The sequence below is a fragment of the Bufo gargarizans genome, chromosome 3 (assembly GCF_014858855.1).
Source record: "Bufo gargarizans isolate SCDJY-AF-19 chromosome 3, ASM1485885v1, whole genome shotgun sequence".
In the NCBI taxonomy this organism is placed as follows: Eukaryota; Metazoa; Chordata; class Amphibia; order Anura; family Bufonidae; genus Bufo; species Bufo gargarizans.
The window spans coordinates 18106518-18124086 of record NC_058082.1 but is presented as its reverse complement, the minus strand read 5'-3'; the positions used below and the strand labels follow the sequence as shown (position 1 = coordinate 18124086).

The 17569-nt window shown below is 45.2% G+C and overlaps 1 protein-coding gene across 1 annotated transcript in view; it reads left to right on the top strand.

The window, feature by feature from the left end:
* LOC122931070 (zinc finger protein 773-like) overlaps positions 1 to 17569 on the top strand; it is a 426553-nt gene that overhangs the window by 176383 nt on the left and 232601 nt on the right. The gene's annotated exons all lie outside the window — the stretch shown is intronic.

Below are 17569 nucleotides of genomic sequence, written 5' to 3'. Positions count from 1 at the left end.
TCTTGAAGTCACTTGACTACTACAGTACCTTCAGATGTGAACCTGTCACCAAATCCTGGATAGTCAATGTAAAAATACCTTCCCAGTGTCCAAGATTGTTTCCAGGGGAGCTGACATACGGTCCGTGAGCGGGCCATATGTCCCGGAGCGGCATACATCGTGCTCACGGGAGCACACAGCATCATAGGTTACTATGATACTGTGCGCATCAAGCCGCCCGCGGGACCATTGTTCTGCACTCGTATGATCATATGAGTGCAGGACAATAGCCCCGCGGGCGGCCTGATGCGCACAGTATCATAGTAACGATGTATGCCGCTCCCCCAACTCACTATTTATTAAACCTTGTCTATCAGCTGTGTTAACTGTCCATCAAGATCAAAAGGGAGGCGCAGGGCAGCATTTACTGAGGAGAACTTGGGGAGCTATTAAGGCAGGCATGCTCAACCTGCGGCCCTCCAGCTGTTGCAAAACTACAACTCCCAGCATGCCCAGACAGCTTACAGCTATCAGCCTACAGCAGGGCATGCTGGGAGTTGTAGTTTTGCAACAGCTGGAGGGCCGCAGGTTGAGCATGCCTGTATTAAGGGTTTGTTTGGAAACTATGAAAACCATCTTCCCCAGTAAACTGTTACCAGTAAGATATCACTGTACATAAGGATCAATAGTATCCCTAACTATGTGACCTCTGTTATAAAGTACACTGTATAGAGAAAAGTAGTGGGACACAACTCTTTATCATTGAATTCCGGTGTATCATTCAGGCTTTTGCCACACGTGTAAAACATCCAGCCCCCGGCCATGAATTCTACCATTACCACATGTGTATAACATCCAGCCTTCGGCCATGCAGTCTACCATTACCACAGGTGTATAACATCCAGCCTCTGGCCATGCCGTCTGCCATTACCACAGGTGTATAACATCCAGCCTTCGGCCATGCAGTCTACCATTACCACAGGTGTATAACATCCAGCCTCCGGCCATGCCGTCTGCCATTACCACAGATGTATAATATCCAGCCTCCGGCCATGCCGTCTGCCATTACCACAGATGTATAACATCCAGCCTCCGGCCATGCGTTCTACCATTACAACAGGTGTATAACATCCAGCCTCCGGCCATGCCGTCTGCCATTACCACAGATGTATAACATCCAGCCTTCGGCCATTCATTCTACCATTACCACAGTGTATAACATCCAGTCCCCAGCCATGCAGTCTGCCATTACCACAGGTGTATAACATCCAGCCTCCGGCCATGCAGTCTGCCATTACTACAGTCGCCTTTACAGACATTGGTGAAAGAGTGGCTCATTATAAAGATCTTCCTGAATTCCAGCATGGTCCTGTAATAGGATGCCACTGTTGCCACAAATCACCTCCTGAAATGTCATCCTCCTAGTATTCCGCTATCAGATAGGAGTGGTATTATTTTAAAATGAAAGGAACAACTCCGTCACGAGGTGGAGACCACGTAAAGTTGCAGAGTCCAGACCTCCTCCTCTATTTACATCAGCACAAAAATGTGCTGTGCCAGGAGCTTCATGGCCTGGGCTTCCATAGCCAAGCAGCTGCAGGTCAGCCTTCTGCCACCAAGCACAATGCCAAGCGTCAGATGAAGAGGTGTAAAGCACTGGACTCTGGAGCAGTGGAGACGTCTTCTGTGTAGTGACCAATCACACTTATTAGTCTGGCGGTCTGACATCGGGGAACAGCGCAGGAGGAGCGCTGGATCTCAGGAGCGGAGGCGTTTGGAACAGGAGAGGTCAGTTTATTTATTTTTTGTCTGATATGTGGCCTGAATAACGGGGGGGTCTAATAAAAAAAATGTTTTCTTATTTTCCTCGGTGCATCTTATGGGCAGGTGTGTCTTCTAGGGCAAAAAATACAGTAGTTTAGAATTTACCAAAAATTTGGCTTCCCAGCGATAAAAAAGCTTTTTCGATTGTTTGGACGAATCAACCAAAATGGCATCTAGGTTATGTACCAGAAGTCAGCACAGCAGGATGTGCACACAACTAGCAGGAAGGAGATCGCTGCATGTAATGGCAGCGTTCTCCTCCGCAAGCAAGCAGGCGATTGTCGGTAGGGAAGGCTTCCCTATCGTCTGCCACATCGGGCTGTGTAATACAGCCTTAAGGCCCTATTCACACAACCATAGTGCCTCCGTGCCTGTGCTTCAGACCGCAAAACATGGGTAATTGCCTTCAATGGGTCTGCAACCTGCAAGTCATGGCAAAATATAGGACATGTCCAAACTTTTGCAGAGCAGAGGAATGGGGCTTTAGGCTACAATGGCACCACAGTGAACCCTAAACTATCGTTTAGGGTTCACTTTTTTGACATCCTTTATTCTATTTTTTGACATCCTTTATTCACTGGCCGTCAAAAAACTGCCGTGTAAATACCCCAGAAACTACAATTGTTCTTAAAATGCACGTGTGACAGCCGTTAAAAATACAAAACATCACAACTTTGGTGTGACTGTAGCCTAAGGGCTTATCCACACAGGGTTTGGTGATGGGGATTTCCATCACTGACTGAGTTTACAGGAAACCTGCTTCCGATGGAGGAGATGTAGATGGAGTAGATCCCGGCTGATCTTTCCCGAGTTCCTCATCCAGTGAGTTGGATCAGCGATGTCCACACGTTGCTTTACTGTGAGGCTCAGGGGAATATTATTTAATATTTTCTTTTCTCGGCCATTTCAGGCTGGAGATACAAGGACTGTACATGTCTTTATTAATGGTGTAAGTAAAGGAAGTCCAGAAAAATGGCTTCCTCATGGTCCTTATTATTACTATTATGATTAATAAGTCATTAAGAGCCACATGGTCCATCATATTCCTTGTCACTGGTAAAATGTGATACAAATGGATAAGAAATGTCATACAGCTATAATTACAGTGTCGGACTGCCCACCAAAATACCAGAGGATCATCTAGTGGGCCCAGGTTCTGATACCATAGTGGGCCCCAAAGGTCCATGAGAAAGAACATTTGGAGCCAGTAACTTACCACTAGGGTCTACAGACGTAGCCAGAAGTTCTGAGACTGACACAGAATTTGCTGCTTCAGTTTTTCTGGTTACGATTTGCATTGACTCCAGATTGTTATAACGAGTGATTAGATGAATTGTAATTAATTGTAAAGTCGTTCATTCGCTAAAAAATTGTATAGGAACGAGCCGTCCCATTGAATTACTAGGTCGACTTGTAGTTACACCTTCTCACCTCTGCGCTGTGGATGGTGAGCAGGTAAACAATAAAGGGAAGGCTGTCCTCACACGGAACACGGCCTTCCCTTCAACCAGCTGGTGTCAGAGCCCGGTCTGATATTGCTGAGCTATCCTGAGCACGGGTCATCAATATTAAAATCCTGGAAAACCCTTTTAACAAGGACAAGGCAGCTGATATCATTCTGCCATGCTGATTGGATTAGAAGAGCATCTGGTTGCTTTAAAAGGGGTGGAAGGTGGTTGCCTAAAATTATTGTATTCTTCAGTTAATCATGGTTACCTCCAAGGTGCCCAAGAAAGTCCACCAACTGCCAGGACCGTCTCCAAAGACATTTTAGCTATGGGATTGGGTCGCCACCAGTGCAGAGCTTGCTCAAGAATGGCACTAAGCAGCTGTGAGAGCATCTCTACGCACAGTAAAACAAAGGACTTTTGGAGGGTGGCGTGGTGTCACAAAGGGCAGACTGACATTCTGCAGGAAGTACAGGGATTGGACTGCAGAGGACCAGGGTACGCTTATTTTCTCTGACAAAGCCCCCTTCATACTGTTTGGGACCTCTGGAAAAATTATTGTCCAGAGAAAAAAAAAGGTGAGCATCATTATGAATCCTGTGTCAGGCCAGCAGTAACACAACCTCATGTGTGAGGTTGCATCTCATCCAAGGGAGTGGGCTCACTCACAGTTTACCAAAGAACACTACCACAATAGATCCTTGTGGTCTCCACTGCTCCCACAACAGATCCTTGTGGTCTCCACTGCTCCCACAACAGATCCTTGTGGTCTCCACTGCTCCCACAACAGATCCTTGTGGTCTCCACTGCTCCCACAACAGATCCTTGTGGTCTCCACTGCTCCCACAACAGATCCTTGTGGTCTCCACTGCTCCCACAACAGATCCTAGTGGTCTCCACTGCTCCCACAACAGATCCTTGTGGTCTCCACTGCTCCCACAACAGATCCTTGTGGTCTCCACTTTCTGAAACTGGATGCCGACAACCCCCCTCCCCCTCGGGCCTTCATGTTTATTTCCATTGGTGGGGCAATGAGACCTAACCAATCCCTCCCTCACTAGCCCTTTTCAGCATTCTCATTTGTGGCAGTGGCTGTACGTCCGCACGCTGTGTGTGATATGCGCGTTGGGCACGCATGCGTCTGGCGCAGTGGCGTAACTAGAATTCTTTGGGCCCCAGGGCAAACTTTGAATTTGGGCCCTGCCGTGGCAATAATAACCATGAGCACCACCGTACCCCTCATGTGGCCGACGTGGCACGGCGGTGCTCATGGTTATTATTGCCAAAGTTTGGTCAGTCGCCCATCTCTACCTATATTTCATTTTGCCCCCACTCCTATACATTTCATTTTTTACCCCTCTCTGTATAGGATTCATTTTCATTTTGCCCCCTCATTATTTGCTGCCCTTGCCCTCATATGGCCGGCGTGGGCCCCCCTTTCTGAATTCAGACATTACTGCTGGTTATTATAACCGGCACTAATGTCTGAATTCAGAAAGGGGGGGGGGCTGCACTGGCCATATGAGGGCAAGGGCAGCAAATAATGAGGGGGCAAGATGAAAATGAATCATATACAGAGAGGGGCAAAAAATGAAATATATAGGAGTCGGGGCAAAATGAAATATAGGTAGAGAGGGGCGACTGACAAAACCTTGGCAATAATAACCTGGTTAACCCTCTCTACCTATATTTCATTTTGCCCCCATTCTATATATATTTCAGTTTTTGCCCCTCTATATATTTCATTTTCATCTTGCCCCCTCATTATTTGCTGTCCCTCCCCTGCCCTCATATGGCCGGTGCAGCCCCCCTTTCTGAATTCAGACATTAGTGCCACTGATCATCATCTGCCCCCCACCCCCCGTACTTGCAGGCTGTGGCGGGCTTCAGTTCGGTGCGCAATCCCGTGGCTCGTGGGATTATGACAGGTTATGAAACGCAGCGCAGGCGCTCTCAAAATATAAGGAGGGCACGGCCGCCACACTGGAAAAAAGCACTTGCGGGGACGCGGGCCCTCCCTCCTGCCTGCCCCTGTCCTGGTGTCTCCCCTCCTCTGTATTGCCACAGCCCGGCAGTCTGCCAGGGCCCGTTGGTTGGGGACTACTGCTTTAACCACCTCCGGCCGCCTAACACAGATCTGCGGTCTGGAGGCGGCAGCTGTGCGCTCAACGACGCATATATACGCGTCATCTCGCGAGACGCGAGATTTCCTGTGAACGCGCGCACACAGGCGCGCACGTTCACAGGATCTGAAGGTAAGCGAGTGGATCTCCAGCCTGCCAGCGGCGATCGTTCGCTGGCAGGCTGGAGATGCGATTTTTTTAACCCCTAACAGGTATATTAGACGCTGTTTTGATAACAGGGTCTAATATACCTGCTACCTGGTCCTCTGGTGTCCCTTTTGTTTGGATCGACCACCAGAGGACACAGGTAGCTGTGTAAAGTACCACAAAACACCACTACACCCCCCCGTCACTTATTAACCCCTTATTAACCCCTGATCGCCCCATATAGACTCCCCGATCACCCCCCCGTCATTGATCACCCCCCTGTCATTGATAACCCCCCTGTAAGGCTCCATTCAGACGTCCGTATGATTTTTACGGATACATGGATAGGAGCCGCAAAACACATACGGACGTCTGAATGGAGCCTTACAGGGGGGTGATCACCCATATAGACTTCCTGATCACCCCCCTGTCATTGATCACCCCCTGTAAGGCTCCATTCAGACGTCTGTATGCGTTTTGCGGATCCGATCCATGTATCCGTGGATCCGTAAAAAATCATCCGGACGTCTGAATGGAGCCTTACAGGGGGGTGATCAATGACAAGGGGGTGATCACCCCATATTGACTCCCTGATCACCCCCCTGTCATTGATCACCCCCCTGTCATTGATCACCCCCCTGTAAGGCTCCATTCAGACATTTTTTTTGGCCCAAGTTAGCGGAAATTTATTATTATTATTTTATTTTATTTTTTTACTAAGTCTCATATTCCACTAACTTGTGTCAAAAAAAAAATCTCACATGAACTCACCATACCCCTCACGGAATCCAAATGCGTAAATTTTTTTAGACATTTATATTCCAGACTTCTTCTCACGCTTTAGGGCCCCTAAAATGCCAGGGCAGTATAAATACCCCACATGTGACCCCATTTTGGAAAGAAGACACCCCAAGGTATTCCATGAGGGGCATATTGAGTCCATGAAAGATTAAAATTTTTGTCCCAAGTTAGCGGAAAGGGAGACTTTGTGAGAAAATACCCAAAAAAATCAATTTCCGCTAACTTGTGCCAAAAAAAAAAATTCTATGAACTCGCCATGCCCCTCATTGAATACCTTGGGGTGTCTTCTTTCCAAAATGGGGTCACATGTGGGGTATTTATACTGCCCTGGCATTTTAGGGGCCCGAAAGCGTGAGAAGAAGTCTGGGATCCAAATGTCTAAAAATGCCCTCCTAAAAGTAATTTGGGCCGCTTTGCGCATCTAGGCTGCAAAAAAGTGTCACACATGTGGTATCGCCGTACTCAGGAGAAGTTGGGGAATGTGTTTTGGGGTGTCATTTTACATATACCCATGCTGGGTGAGATAAATATCTTGGTCAAATGCCAACTTTGTATAAAAAAATAGGAAAAGTTGTCTTTTGCCAAGATATTTCTCTCACCCAGCATGGGTATATGTAAAATGACACCACAAAATACATTCCCCAACTTCTCCTGAGTACGGCGATACCACATGTGTGACACTTTTTTTCCGCCTAGGTGGGCAAAGGGGCCCACATTCCAAAGAGCACCTTTAGGATTTCACAGGTCATTTTTTACACATTTTAATTTCAAACTACTTTGCACACATTAGGGCCCCTAGAATGCCAGGGCAGTATAACTACCCCACAAGTGACCCCATTTTGGAAAGAAGACACCCCAAGGTATTCCGTGAGGGGCATGGCGAGTTCCTAGAATTTTTTATTTTTTGTCACAAGTTAGCGGAAAATGATGATTTTATTTTTATTTTATTTTTTCTAACAAAGTCTCATATTCCACTAACTTGTGACAAAAAATAAAAAATTCTAGGAACTCGCCATGCCCCTCACGGAATACCTTGGGGTGTCTTATTTCCAAAATGGGGTCACTTGTGGGGTAGTTATACTGCCCTGGCATTCTAGGGGCCCTAATGTGTGCGAAGTAGTTTGAAATCAAAATCTGTACAAAATGGCCGGTGAAATCCTAAAGGTGCTCTTTGGAATGTGTGCCCCTTTGCCCACCTAGGCTGCAAAAAAGTGTCACACATCTGGTATCGCCGTACTCAGGAGAAGTTGGGCAATGTGTTTTGGAATGTCATTTTACATATACCCATGCTGGGTGAGAGAAATATCTTGGTCAAATGCCAACTTTGTATAAAAAATGGGAAAAGTTGTCTTTTGCCAAGATATTTCTCTCACCCAGCATGGGTATATGTAAAATGACACCCCAAAACACATTCCCCAACTTCACCTGAGTACAGAGATACCACATGTGTGACACTTTTTGCAGCCTAGGTGGGCAAAGGGCCACACATTCCAAAGTGCACCTTTCGGATTTCGCAGGCCATTTTTTACAGATTTTGATTTCAAACTACTTTGCACACATTAGGGCCCCTAGAATGCCAGGGCAGTATAACTACCCCACAAGTGACCCCATTTTGGAAAGAAGACACCCCAAGGTATTTCGTGATGGGCATAGTGAGTTCATGGAAGTTTTTATTTTTTGTCACAAGTTAGTGGAATATGAGACTTTGTAAGAAAAAAAAAAGAAAAAAAAAATCATCATTTTCCGCTAACTTGTGACAAAAAATAAAAAGTTCTATGAACTCACTATGCCCATCAGTGAATACCTTAGGGTGTCTACTTTCCGAAATGGGGTCATTTGTGGGGTTTTTCTACTGTCTGGGCATTGTAGAACCTCAGGAAACATGACAGGTGCTCAGAAAGTCAGAGCTGCTTCAAAAAGCGGAAATTCACATTTTTGTACCATAGTTTGTAAACGCTATAAATTTTCCCCAAACCATTTTTTTTGACCCAAACATTTTTTTTATCAAAGACATGTAGAACAATAAATTTAGCAAAAAATTTATATATGGATGTCGTATTTTTTGCAAAATTTTACAATTGAAAGTGAAAAATGTCATTTTTTTGCAAAAAAATCATTAAATTTCGATTAATAACAAAAAAAGTAAAAATGTCAGCAGCAATAAAATACCACCAAATGAAAGCTCTATTAGTGAGAAGAAAAGGAGGTAAAATTCATTTGGCTGGTAAGTTGCATGACCGAGCGATAAACTGTGAAAGTAGTGTAGTGCCGAAGTGTAAAAAGTGGTCTGGTCATTAAGGGGGTTTCAGCTAGCGGGGCTGAGGTGGTTAAAGGGCTTCTGTCAGCCCACTAAACCGTTTTTTTTTGTTTTTGCTTACTAATAATGCCTACACTGCGATCTCTGCATACATAAGTTAAATAATCATTTTGGTTCAGTAGAATTTGATAAAAAGCTATTTTTAAAATATGCAAATTACCTTGCTACCAGCAAGTAGGGCGGCTACTTGCTGGTAGCAGCCGCATCCTCCGATCCTAATGACGCCCCCTCCGCATTGTGATTGACAGGGCCAGGGAACGGAATCGTTCTCTGCTGGCCCTGCCTGTTTGCATTCAATATCTGGCTCCTGCGCCGCGGCCGTACCTATCTTTAATCTGCGCAGGTGCACTGAGAGGCGGCCGCTCCATCCTCAATGCGCCTGCGCCGATGACGTCACATCTACACCCGGCGCAGGCGCATTGAGGATGGAACGGTTTAGTGGGCTGACAGAAGCTCTTTAAGAGATATTTGACATAGAACCTTGATTACTGCCCTCCGAATGATATGAGGTACTGGCTGCTCGGTGGTCAACACAGATGAAAAGTAAGAGTCTAATATCTTTGCCTTCCTTTTGTCCTCTACAATTTATTCCACTGGTTATATTTCAGAGGGACAGGATTATTACTAGGGATGAGCGAATCGACTTCGGATGAAACATCCGAAGTCAATTTGCATAACTTCTTTTTTAATACTGTACAGAGCGAGTGCTCCGTACAGTATTCGGGATCCGCAACACACCCGGCCGGCACCCCCTATAGAAATGCCTATTCTTGTCTGCAGCTGTGGAACGGATGCGGACCCATTTGCGGACGTGTGAATGGAGCCTTAGAATGTATTGGCTCCGATGAGCCGAAGTTATTACTTCGTGAAGTCTTGCGAGACTTCGCATAATAACTTCAGAAATTGATTTCTACTGTAAAAAAACATTTCCTGAACCTGAGTTCAGGAAATGTTTTTTTACAGTAGAAATTAATTCGCAAAGTAATAACCGGCTCATAGGAGCAAATACATTCTAATACTGTATGGCGCACTCGCTATTATGTGAATTGACTCCAGAAATTTCATCCAAAGTCGATTTGCTCATCACTAATTATTACATTTTTTTATTTTTGGAATTTATATATTTATAAAGGTTTTGGAGATTTTTTTATTTTTATGTTGTTGGCAATTCATTTTTCTGCTGACTTTACTTCTTTTTTACATTTCCTATCGAGCTCTTTGTAAGCCTGGAATGTTTTTTCTTGTGTGTCGCTTTTAGCCACATTTTTATTTTATTCCTGGACATTTTTGTCACCCATGGGAATAAACTTACTACAGGATTCGTGTAATATCTCTTTGAAAACGCCCCGTTTAGCTTCGGTATCCCCATTTACCAGAACATGATCCGTGTCTATACCACAGAGCTCTTTCTTCAGTCGACAGAATTTAGCGTTTCGTTGCAGGTTTTTGTCGCTCCCTGTTGTAGGACTTAGGCTACATGCACACGACCATTGTGTGCTTTGCAGTCCGCAAATCGCAAATCCGCAAAACACGGATGGCGTGTGTGTGATTTCCGCAATTTGCAGAATGGCATGGACAGCCTTTAATATAACTGCCTATTCTTGTCCGCAAAGCACGGGGCCACAGAACGGAGTGCTGTCCGCATCTTTCGCGGCCCCATTGAAGTGAATGGGTCCGCATCCTGCGGCTCGGATGCGGACCAAAACAACGGTCGTGTGCATGAGGCCTTAATTGAATATTATATTCAAGCTCACCATTTTATGGTCGCTGTTTTCCAAGTGCTCCCGGACCTGCACATCTGATATTGTATTTGTCTGATGAGACCAGATCCGGCAAATTACCTCCTCCGCTCGCTTCCTCGACCAGCTGCAGGAAGTAATTGTCTGGAAATGTGGAGAGATATCTACAGCTTCTAGCGCAACCAGCGGACTCCATCTCCTAGATAATTTGGGGTAGTTAACGTCTCCTATAACAAGGGCCCCATTATTGCTTGCAGTACTTCATCCGCTACCCGTCCGGCTCCGTTAGGTGGTTTATAACAAATTCCAATTAATAGTTTATTGTTATTGCCCAGATCATCACTAACGAGCGTTCCTGTGAATGCTCGTTACCGATAAACTGCCCAACAATTGGCCAGTCTAATACAGTTTTTAGAAAGGCATATACCACCTCTGTGTACAGATAAGACAGGATCCATCATTCAGAATAGGCGATTGTCAGAGCTTATCTATTCCCTCCCTGTACAATGACCTCTGCACAGGTCACAGAGCGTGCCTAGAAAACCGTCCCATAGAAGTCAATGAGCTCCTGACCATTGTGTGCAATTTATATAGATGACCCATCTTCAGGAGCAGAACGCCGGAGGTCCGATGCCCAGGACCGTTCAGCTGTTAGGAGAGGTTGGGCACTCCATGAGCGGCGCGTCCTCTTCCTTATGTGACGTCGCCTAGCTGAAGCTCAGCCCCATTCTCTTCAATGGGGCTGAACTGCAATACCAAGCACAGCCTCTGTACAATGGATGGCGCTGTGCTCACCAGAGCTCCGGTGACCACGGCGGCTCACTAAAGCAGCTCATCGGTGAGTGTGTCGGGACTCAGGCCCCTGCTGGATCTGTTAATGATGACCCATCCTGAGGATAGGTTATCTTTATCAATACCAGGATAACCCCTTTAAGAACAGCTCAGGCAAGATGGCTGCCCCCATAATCATGTTCAGGGAATAGAATACCTTTGCTGCACTCCTTTTCCCATCCTTCTGGCTTCTAGTAGAAACGCCCTGCTGCAGTGTTGCTGGCCCTGGGCTTTCATCCTGTTGTGGAAATTTTATTATGCGGACATTTTATCTTAGGATGTGTGTGTGTTTTATAGATTGTCATCATGTCTCTCAGTGGTAATGGTAGATTATTGTATACATGTGTTTGTATGGGGTGTGTCTGCACAGCCACATTGGCTGCCCCTCCCTGTCCTTTGATATGTCATCACTTCCTGTATCCTTGTCTTGGGCCAGCCCCTTTTACACCTTTTGTTTTAGTCAATAAAAGACGGATACTGGGCAAGGAGGAGGAGGAGTTGCTCAGAACTGAAGGAAGATGGTAGCATTTGTGTGGTTCTCTGGCTGCGGATAAGGGAAGATGGAGCTGCCTTTTCCTTACACTAACTATGATGCGGGCTGATCACAACTATTAATATTTTTACCACAACAGATGGCGAGCCAGCCAGGAGATAATTTTTTTTTCCCCTGTTATCGGCAGAACTTAAAAGGAGACACAATTTAATTTTCAAAAAGCAAAAAAGGCCGGCATAAGGTAATATCCTTTTCTTTACTTTACTCTCATTTTTGAGAAAGTTTTGCTCTTTGTGAACTGAAATCTGTGTCCTCCAATCTGCTGGTATCAGAGGAAAGAAAAATCTGTTCAAACAACCTATGTGGTTGTTGTCTGCCGCATCGAGTGGTGTAAGGAATGGGGTAAGTGTTTTTCCATTGTGTTGATTGTACAGAGATTGTGTGTTGATAGTACAGGGAATTGTGTTTTTTTGTAACTTCTTAACTTTTATGTTACTGTGATTTTGTAAGAGGCGATTTTATAGAGGCAGCAATTGGTTTTAGTGTCTGTACATTAGAGACAGCGTTCAAAGTGGTTTTTGTATTGTTAGCCTGTAAATCACGCATAGAGTGGAGGTTTTTCTCTGGTTTAAACATAGGGAAATATAAAAACAGTTTTTATTGCTGGATATTGTAGACACTATCTTGGTTTCCTTTGTGTGACCATGCTTGTCGGCCATCTTTACCATGCTTGTAGGCCATCTTTACCATGCTTGTAGGCCATCTTTACCATGCTTGTAGGCCATCTTTACCATGCTTGTAGGCCATCTTTACCATGCTTGTAGGCCATCTTTACCATGCTTGTCGGCCATCTTTACCATGCTTGTCGGCCATCTTTACCATGCTTGTAGGCCATCTTTACCATGCTTGTCGGCCATCTTTACCATGCTTGTCGGCCATCTTTACCATGCTTGTAGGCCATCTTTACCATGCTTGTAGGCCATCTTTACCATGCTTGTAGGCCATCTTTACCATGCTTGTAGGCCATCTTTACCATGCTTGTCGGCCATCTTTACCATGCTTGTCGGCCATCTTTGTCAGTTTGCTATGGAAAGCGATTTGATTGTTTTTGCCTGAAATGTTAGTTTTGTCGGATAGTTATCTTGTCTTTTTGTAACCTTTCTATGTACAGTTTGATTTTGTTTTAATAAGTTTTGTGCTGATATCGGTTTAGTGTTCGGTTATGTTATAGCTCAGTGACCCGTCTGATACAGGAATCATAGTTGATGATTCTGCTTAATGTTGGTGTATCTGTGGCTGCTACACTGAATTGTAGACTTGTTTGGCATAATTAATGTGGGTATTACAGTGTAGAAAGGAGGTACTTGTAGTTCTGTGCCAAAAGTATTGGGACAACTAGTACTAGTGTTTTGTTTTTTGTAGCAACCATTGTGGTGTTTGTTTTCTGGTGCAAGGAGAATGAAGGTTTATCTGGAAGCCTGATGCATGCACTGGGTGCTGTAAGGGAATTGCCAGAGTTATTGAAACAACCCCTGGAGAGTAATGTCTGGGATTAGAGGAAATGTATGGGCTGTAAGCACGGAGAAGTCTGAGGATTGTGGTTCAGATAGTGGAACCGATTCAGGGATGGAGATGGACAATTTGTCTGACCCTGGAGCTGGAAGTGTTAACACAAGGCCAGAAGATTCCTCAGATGAGTCCGTGGTAAGTGGACTCAATACAGATCGTAATGTGGGAGCTACTCATGCTAGGATGGTTAATGTTGTGCGCCAATTCAAATCGCCATGTGCAAGTTATTGTGGAGGGAGGCGAGCTATCCTTTGTTTTGCATGCAGGGAATACGGTCACATTGCACGATATTGTAATGTTGCTAATGGCAACAGACACAGGTATGTTAGGTACCCCAGAACCACACCTAGAAGTAAAGTGGCTTATTCGGCGAGGTGGGGTAGTGGTCCCAGAGATGCTTCTTTGCAAAGGCAGAGAACGCAGGGACAGCCAAGATCTTGGATCAGTGAAGCGGATTTTAAATCACAATATGAACGGTTAAAATGTGAAAGAAACCGGTTTTGGGACCTTGTGATGTTAAATCCTGCTTCTCTGGTCAAATGAATCTGAAGCTGTTTGGGGCTGGGGAAAAATTAGCATTTCAATTACTGGGTGGGTAGGAATTCCTCCTGTACGGTTTCAGGGGAACCCTCCAGGACATTGATTTGTTAATTCAGTCCTATACAATTGTATGTGTTCCTAAGGGTTTAGTTTTTGCATGAGTTTTGGGTTTTAAGGTAAAATTAATTTTTTACTGAAGCTCAATGTAGATAATCAAGTGATTTTTTCCTTTTTTATTTTTCAGTATATTTGTTTATTTTTGTGTGGGTATTTCTTTGATTAATTTATATTTACATTTTTCTTCTTTTACTCATTTTTATTTTTTAGGTTTTTATTGTATATTTACATTTTTCTTCTTTTACTCATTTTTATTTTTTAGGTTTTTATTGCATATTTGCTGCTTTTTCTCTCTCTCCCTCTCTTTTCTCTGTAGATTTGGTTAGGAGTACTGGGGGTCTCATGATATTGTGTGGGAACTACTGTCTGAATTCAAGGGTTGCTGCTGAGAGAGGTTTTTGATCAGTCACTGCAAAAAGGGCTTTGTGTGCTGTTCAGCTTGACTATATAGAATCATATCGGCAAAGGAAAGTGAGTTGATGAGCATTTTTTTTAAGGAGACAAGGTGATGTATATCACCTGGGCATACCAATAGCTATGTGAGTAACCCCATTCCCCACAGGAGTACTGTGTGTTTGTTTCCTGTGCACCCCTCGTCCCCACAGAGGGTACTGTGTGTTCTCTGTGCACCCCCCTTTTCCACTCCAGGTCAATTGGAAGCCCTATCCTGTGGTCAGGTCACTATTCAGAGCCAAAACCGAGGCTGGTATATCTCATTAGGAGACTCAGAGGGCCGCCGTGTGTCGGCGAGAGCCCTTTTCCTCACACTGATTACTCCTTTTCCTGAGGTCTATCTAGGGTGAACGGAGTCCGTGTGTCGGTGCCAGAAACCCTAGGGCAACTCAGAGGCGAACGAAGAGGAGTAGCAGCCGTCCAGGCGTTTGTCGCAGGACACTGGAGGTGGACGCACCTACTTTTAGAAAATTCCGTGCGTAGGTCGCAGGAAAATTTATGCTCGAGCATGTGTTTAGGGAAAATTAGGGATCAGAAGGGTACCACTTCTGACTACTATAGGACAGCCAAGCAGTACATGAAATCCATATATAGAGGAGGAGTTGTTAAGCCCCTCAAAGATTGGCACCAAGGGACTGTAGGTTCAGAGTGGATCATCCCCAAAGAAGGGACCTTTGAGGTCTGGATTGGGAAAAAGTTCGTCCGTAAATTCCCCACTAGACTCCAAAGCCATGGTTCCCTCCAGAAAGCAGAACTGTGGCTGCACGAATCCATCGATCTCCAGCAACAGGACATTCAAAAGTCCCAGACAGTGCGAACTAACACTGTCATGTACTCCCATCCCGCTAAGACTGCAGAGTCCAAGAGAAGCGCTTTTCTTTTTCTCTTTCTCTATCTCTCTCTCTCATCCCTCCGTCATCTCTCCATCTAACCTTGAGACGATGCACCATGCTAATCCAGCTTCTCTTCGTCCTGGTTTTAAGGCCGATGAGAAGGGGGGAAAGTGGTGCAGAAATCAACGATCTTCAAACTTTCTAACCTCTCAAATGTCAATCAATCACAACTGCCTTTTCTTTGCTGGTACTTGGGTCAGATTTTTGCAAAGTAGGTAAAAATCACGGCCGATCCATGGCCTGAATGTTCCGCTGTAACCCTTTTATTCCATCAGGTATGCCTCCAGGCAGCCCCACGGGTTATCACCCGATGTCCACCACCGGGTTCGGGAATTGCTCCCGGACCCAGACTCAATAACCAGTGTTCATTCTAGCCAACCAGGTGATTGGGTCGTGCTAAAGAAACATCCGAGGACGGGACTAGAGCCGAGATATCTTGGGCCATTCCAGGTGCTGCTGATGACGCCAACCTCTCTGAAGTTCGAGGGACGAGACAACTGGATCCACACCGGTCACTGCAAGAAGCTGCTCAACTAAGTCAAAGAATGCAGAGTATCACTTTTGTTTATTTGTTACAAGGAGGCATTTGTTGATAGACGATATTAATATTAGCTCTGGCTCCTGCTCCTCGCTTGTTAATCCTGTATGGGTGTCCGGGCAGCTAAGCGACCCGTAGATTTGGGATCCTCCAGTTGTGAGGAAGGTATATGGTTATGCCAGGCTAGCAGACACCATTGACAAGGGTCAGGCCCATACTGACAGGAGCAGGGCAGGGGCGGAGCTATGACTAGTGAGAGTCAGAATCCTTTTTAAAACTTTGGGAGGTCTTGGGGCTCACTGGTTTTCCATTGGATCCGGGCGAAAGGAAATAGGACATATACTTATGTTTTTTGTCTCCATTCCTTCTATACGCCGGAGTGAGATGTTCCTGATGTCTAATCGACTGATATACCGAAGCCCGAACAGACAAGACGCCCTGAAGACCAAACCATGGACCAGATGCAGAGGATTCCAAACCAGCCGGCGACCAACGCGAAACGTCACCTCCCGAAGAAAAGAAGCTACGTGTCAAGATTGACTTTCTGTTTTCTATTTGTTTTATGGATTCAGGACTTTTCGTAGACAAGACAGTTTTTTTTTGCAAAGAAGAAGATCAAGATTTGTCAAGGGACACTGGGGAGCATATGACAAAGAGGAGGGACTGTTGTGGAAATTTTATTATGCGGACATTTTATCTTAGGATGTGTGTGTGTTTTATAGATTGTCATCATGTCTCTCAGTGGTAATGGTAGATTATTGTATACATGTGTTTGTATGGGGTGTGTCTGCACAGCCACATTGGCTGCCCCTCCCTGTCCTTTGATATGTCATCACTTCCTGTATCCTTGTCTTGGGCCAGCCCCTTTTACACCTTTTGTTTTAGTCAATAAAAGACGGATACTGGGCAAGGAGGAGGAGGAGTTGCTCAGAACTGAAGGAAGATGGTAGCATTTGTGTGGTTCTCTGGCTGCGGATAAGGGAAGATGGAGTTGCCTTTTCCTTACACTAACTATGATGCGGGCTGATCACAACTATTAATATTTTTACCACAACAATCCCTAATATCAGCCAAGCAGGCATATTTACTAGGGCGTTCCAGCTCAGGAGTAGCCTCTCTGGCACTTTTCCCTCTGCCCCTTTTTCCAACATTAACCCAACTACTGACCCTGTAGTCCTAATCTGGCCCTCCTCCTCCCACCTCCATTTCACTGACCCCAGCCAGCGCCTGCACAGTGAGGTCTAAGCCTTTCTCCAGGTCTGCAATGATTCTGCACGTTGCAAGCTTCGAATTAAGATCCAGAATCTGGACTTCCAAATATGCAACATGTACCTAGTGGAAATGTATTCACCCTCGAACAGCTCTTCAAGGCACGCAGACATTGCACAGGACACACACATAGTAGCACTGTCCATGGAGCACATAGGGATGAACAGTAAGGAAAACAAAGACACAATAAATATGGATTGTAAACCCTTTATCCCTATAATTGGGGAACATACGGCGACAAAGCACAAGGATATCTACCACACCTTGGTTCCTATGTTCCTCTGTTCCACTATGGTCTAGAACTGAACTAAGTGCTTATCCTTATCCTGCTCACCGCGCTCCACTTAGTAAATGTGCTTGCAGTCTCTGTGGCTCAAAGCTCAGAACAAATTGGTATTGCGTCCGTAACTACCCATGCAATAAAAGTAAGACTTATTCTGTGTGACAAAAACTCACAAAAATGCATGACGAGGGTATTGGTTATTCCT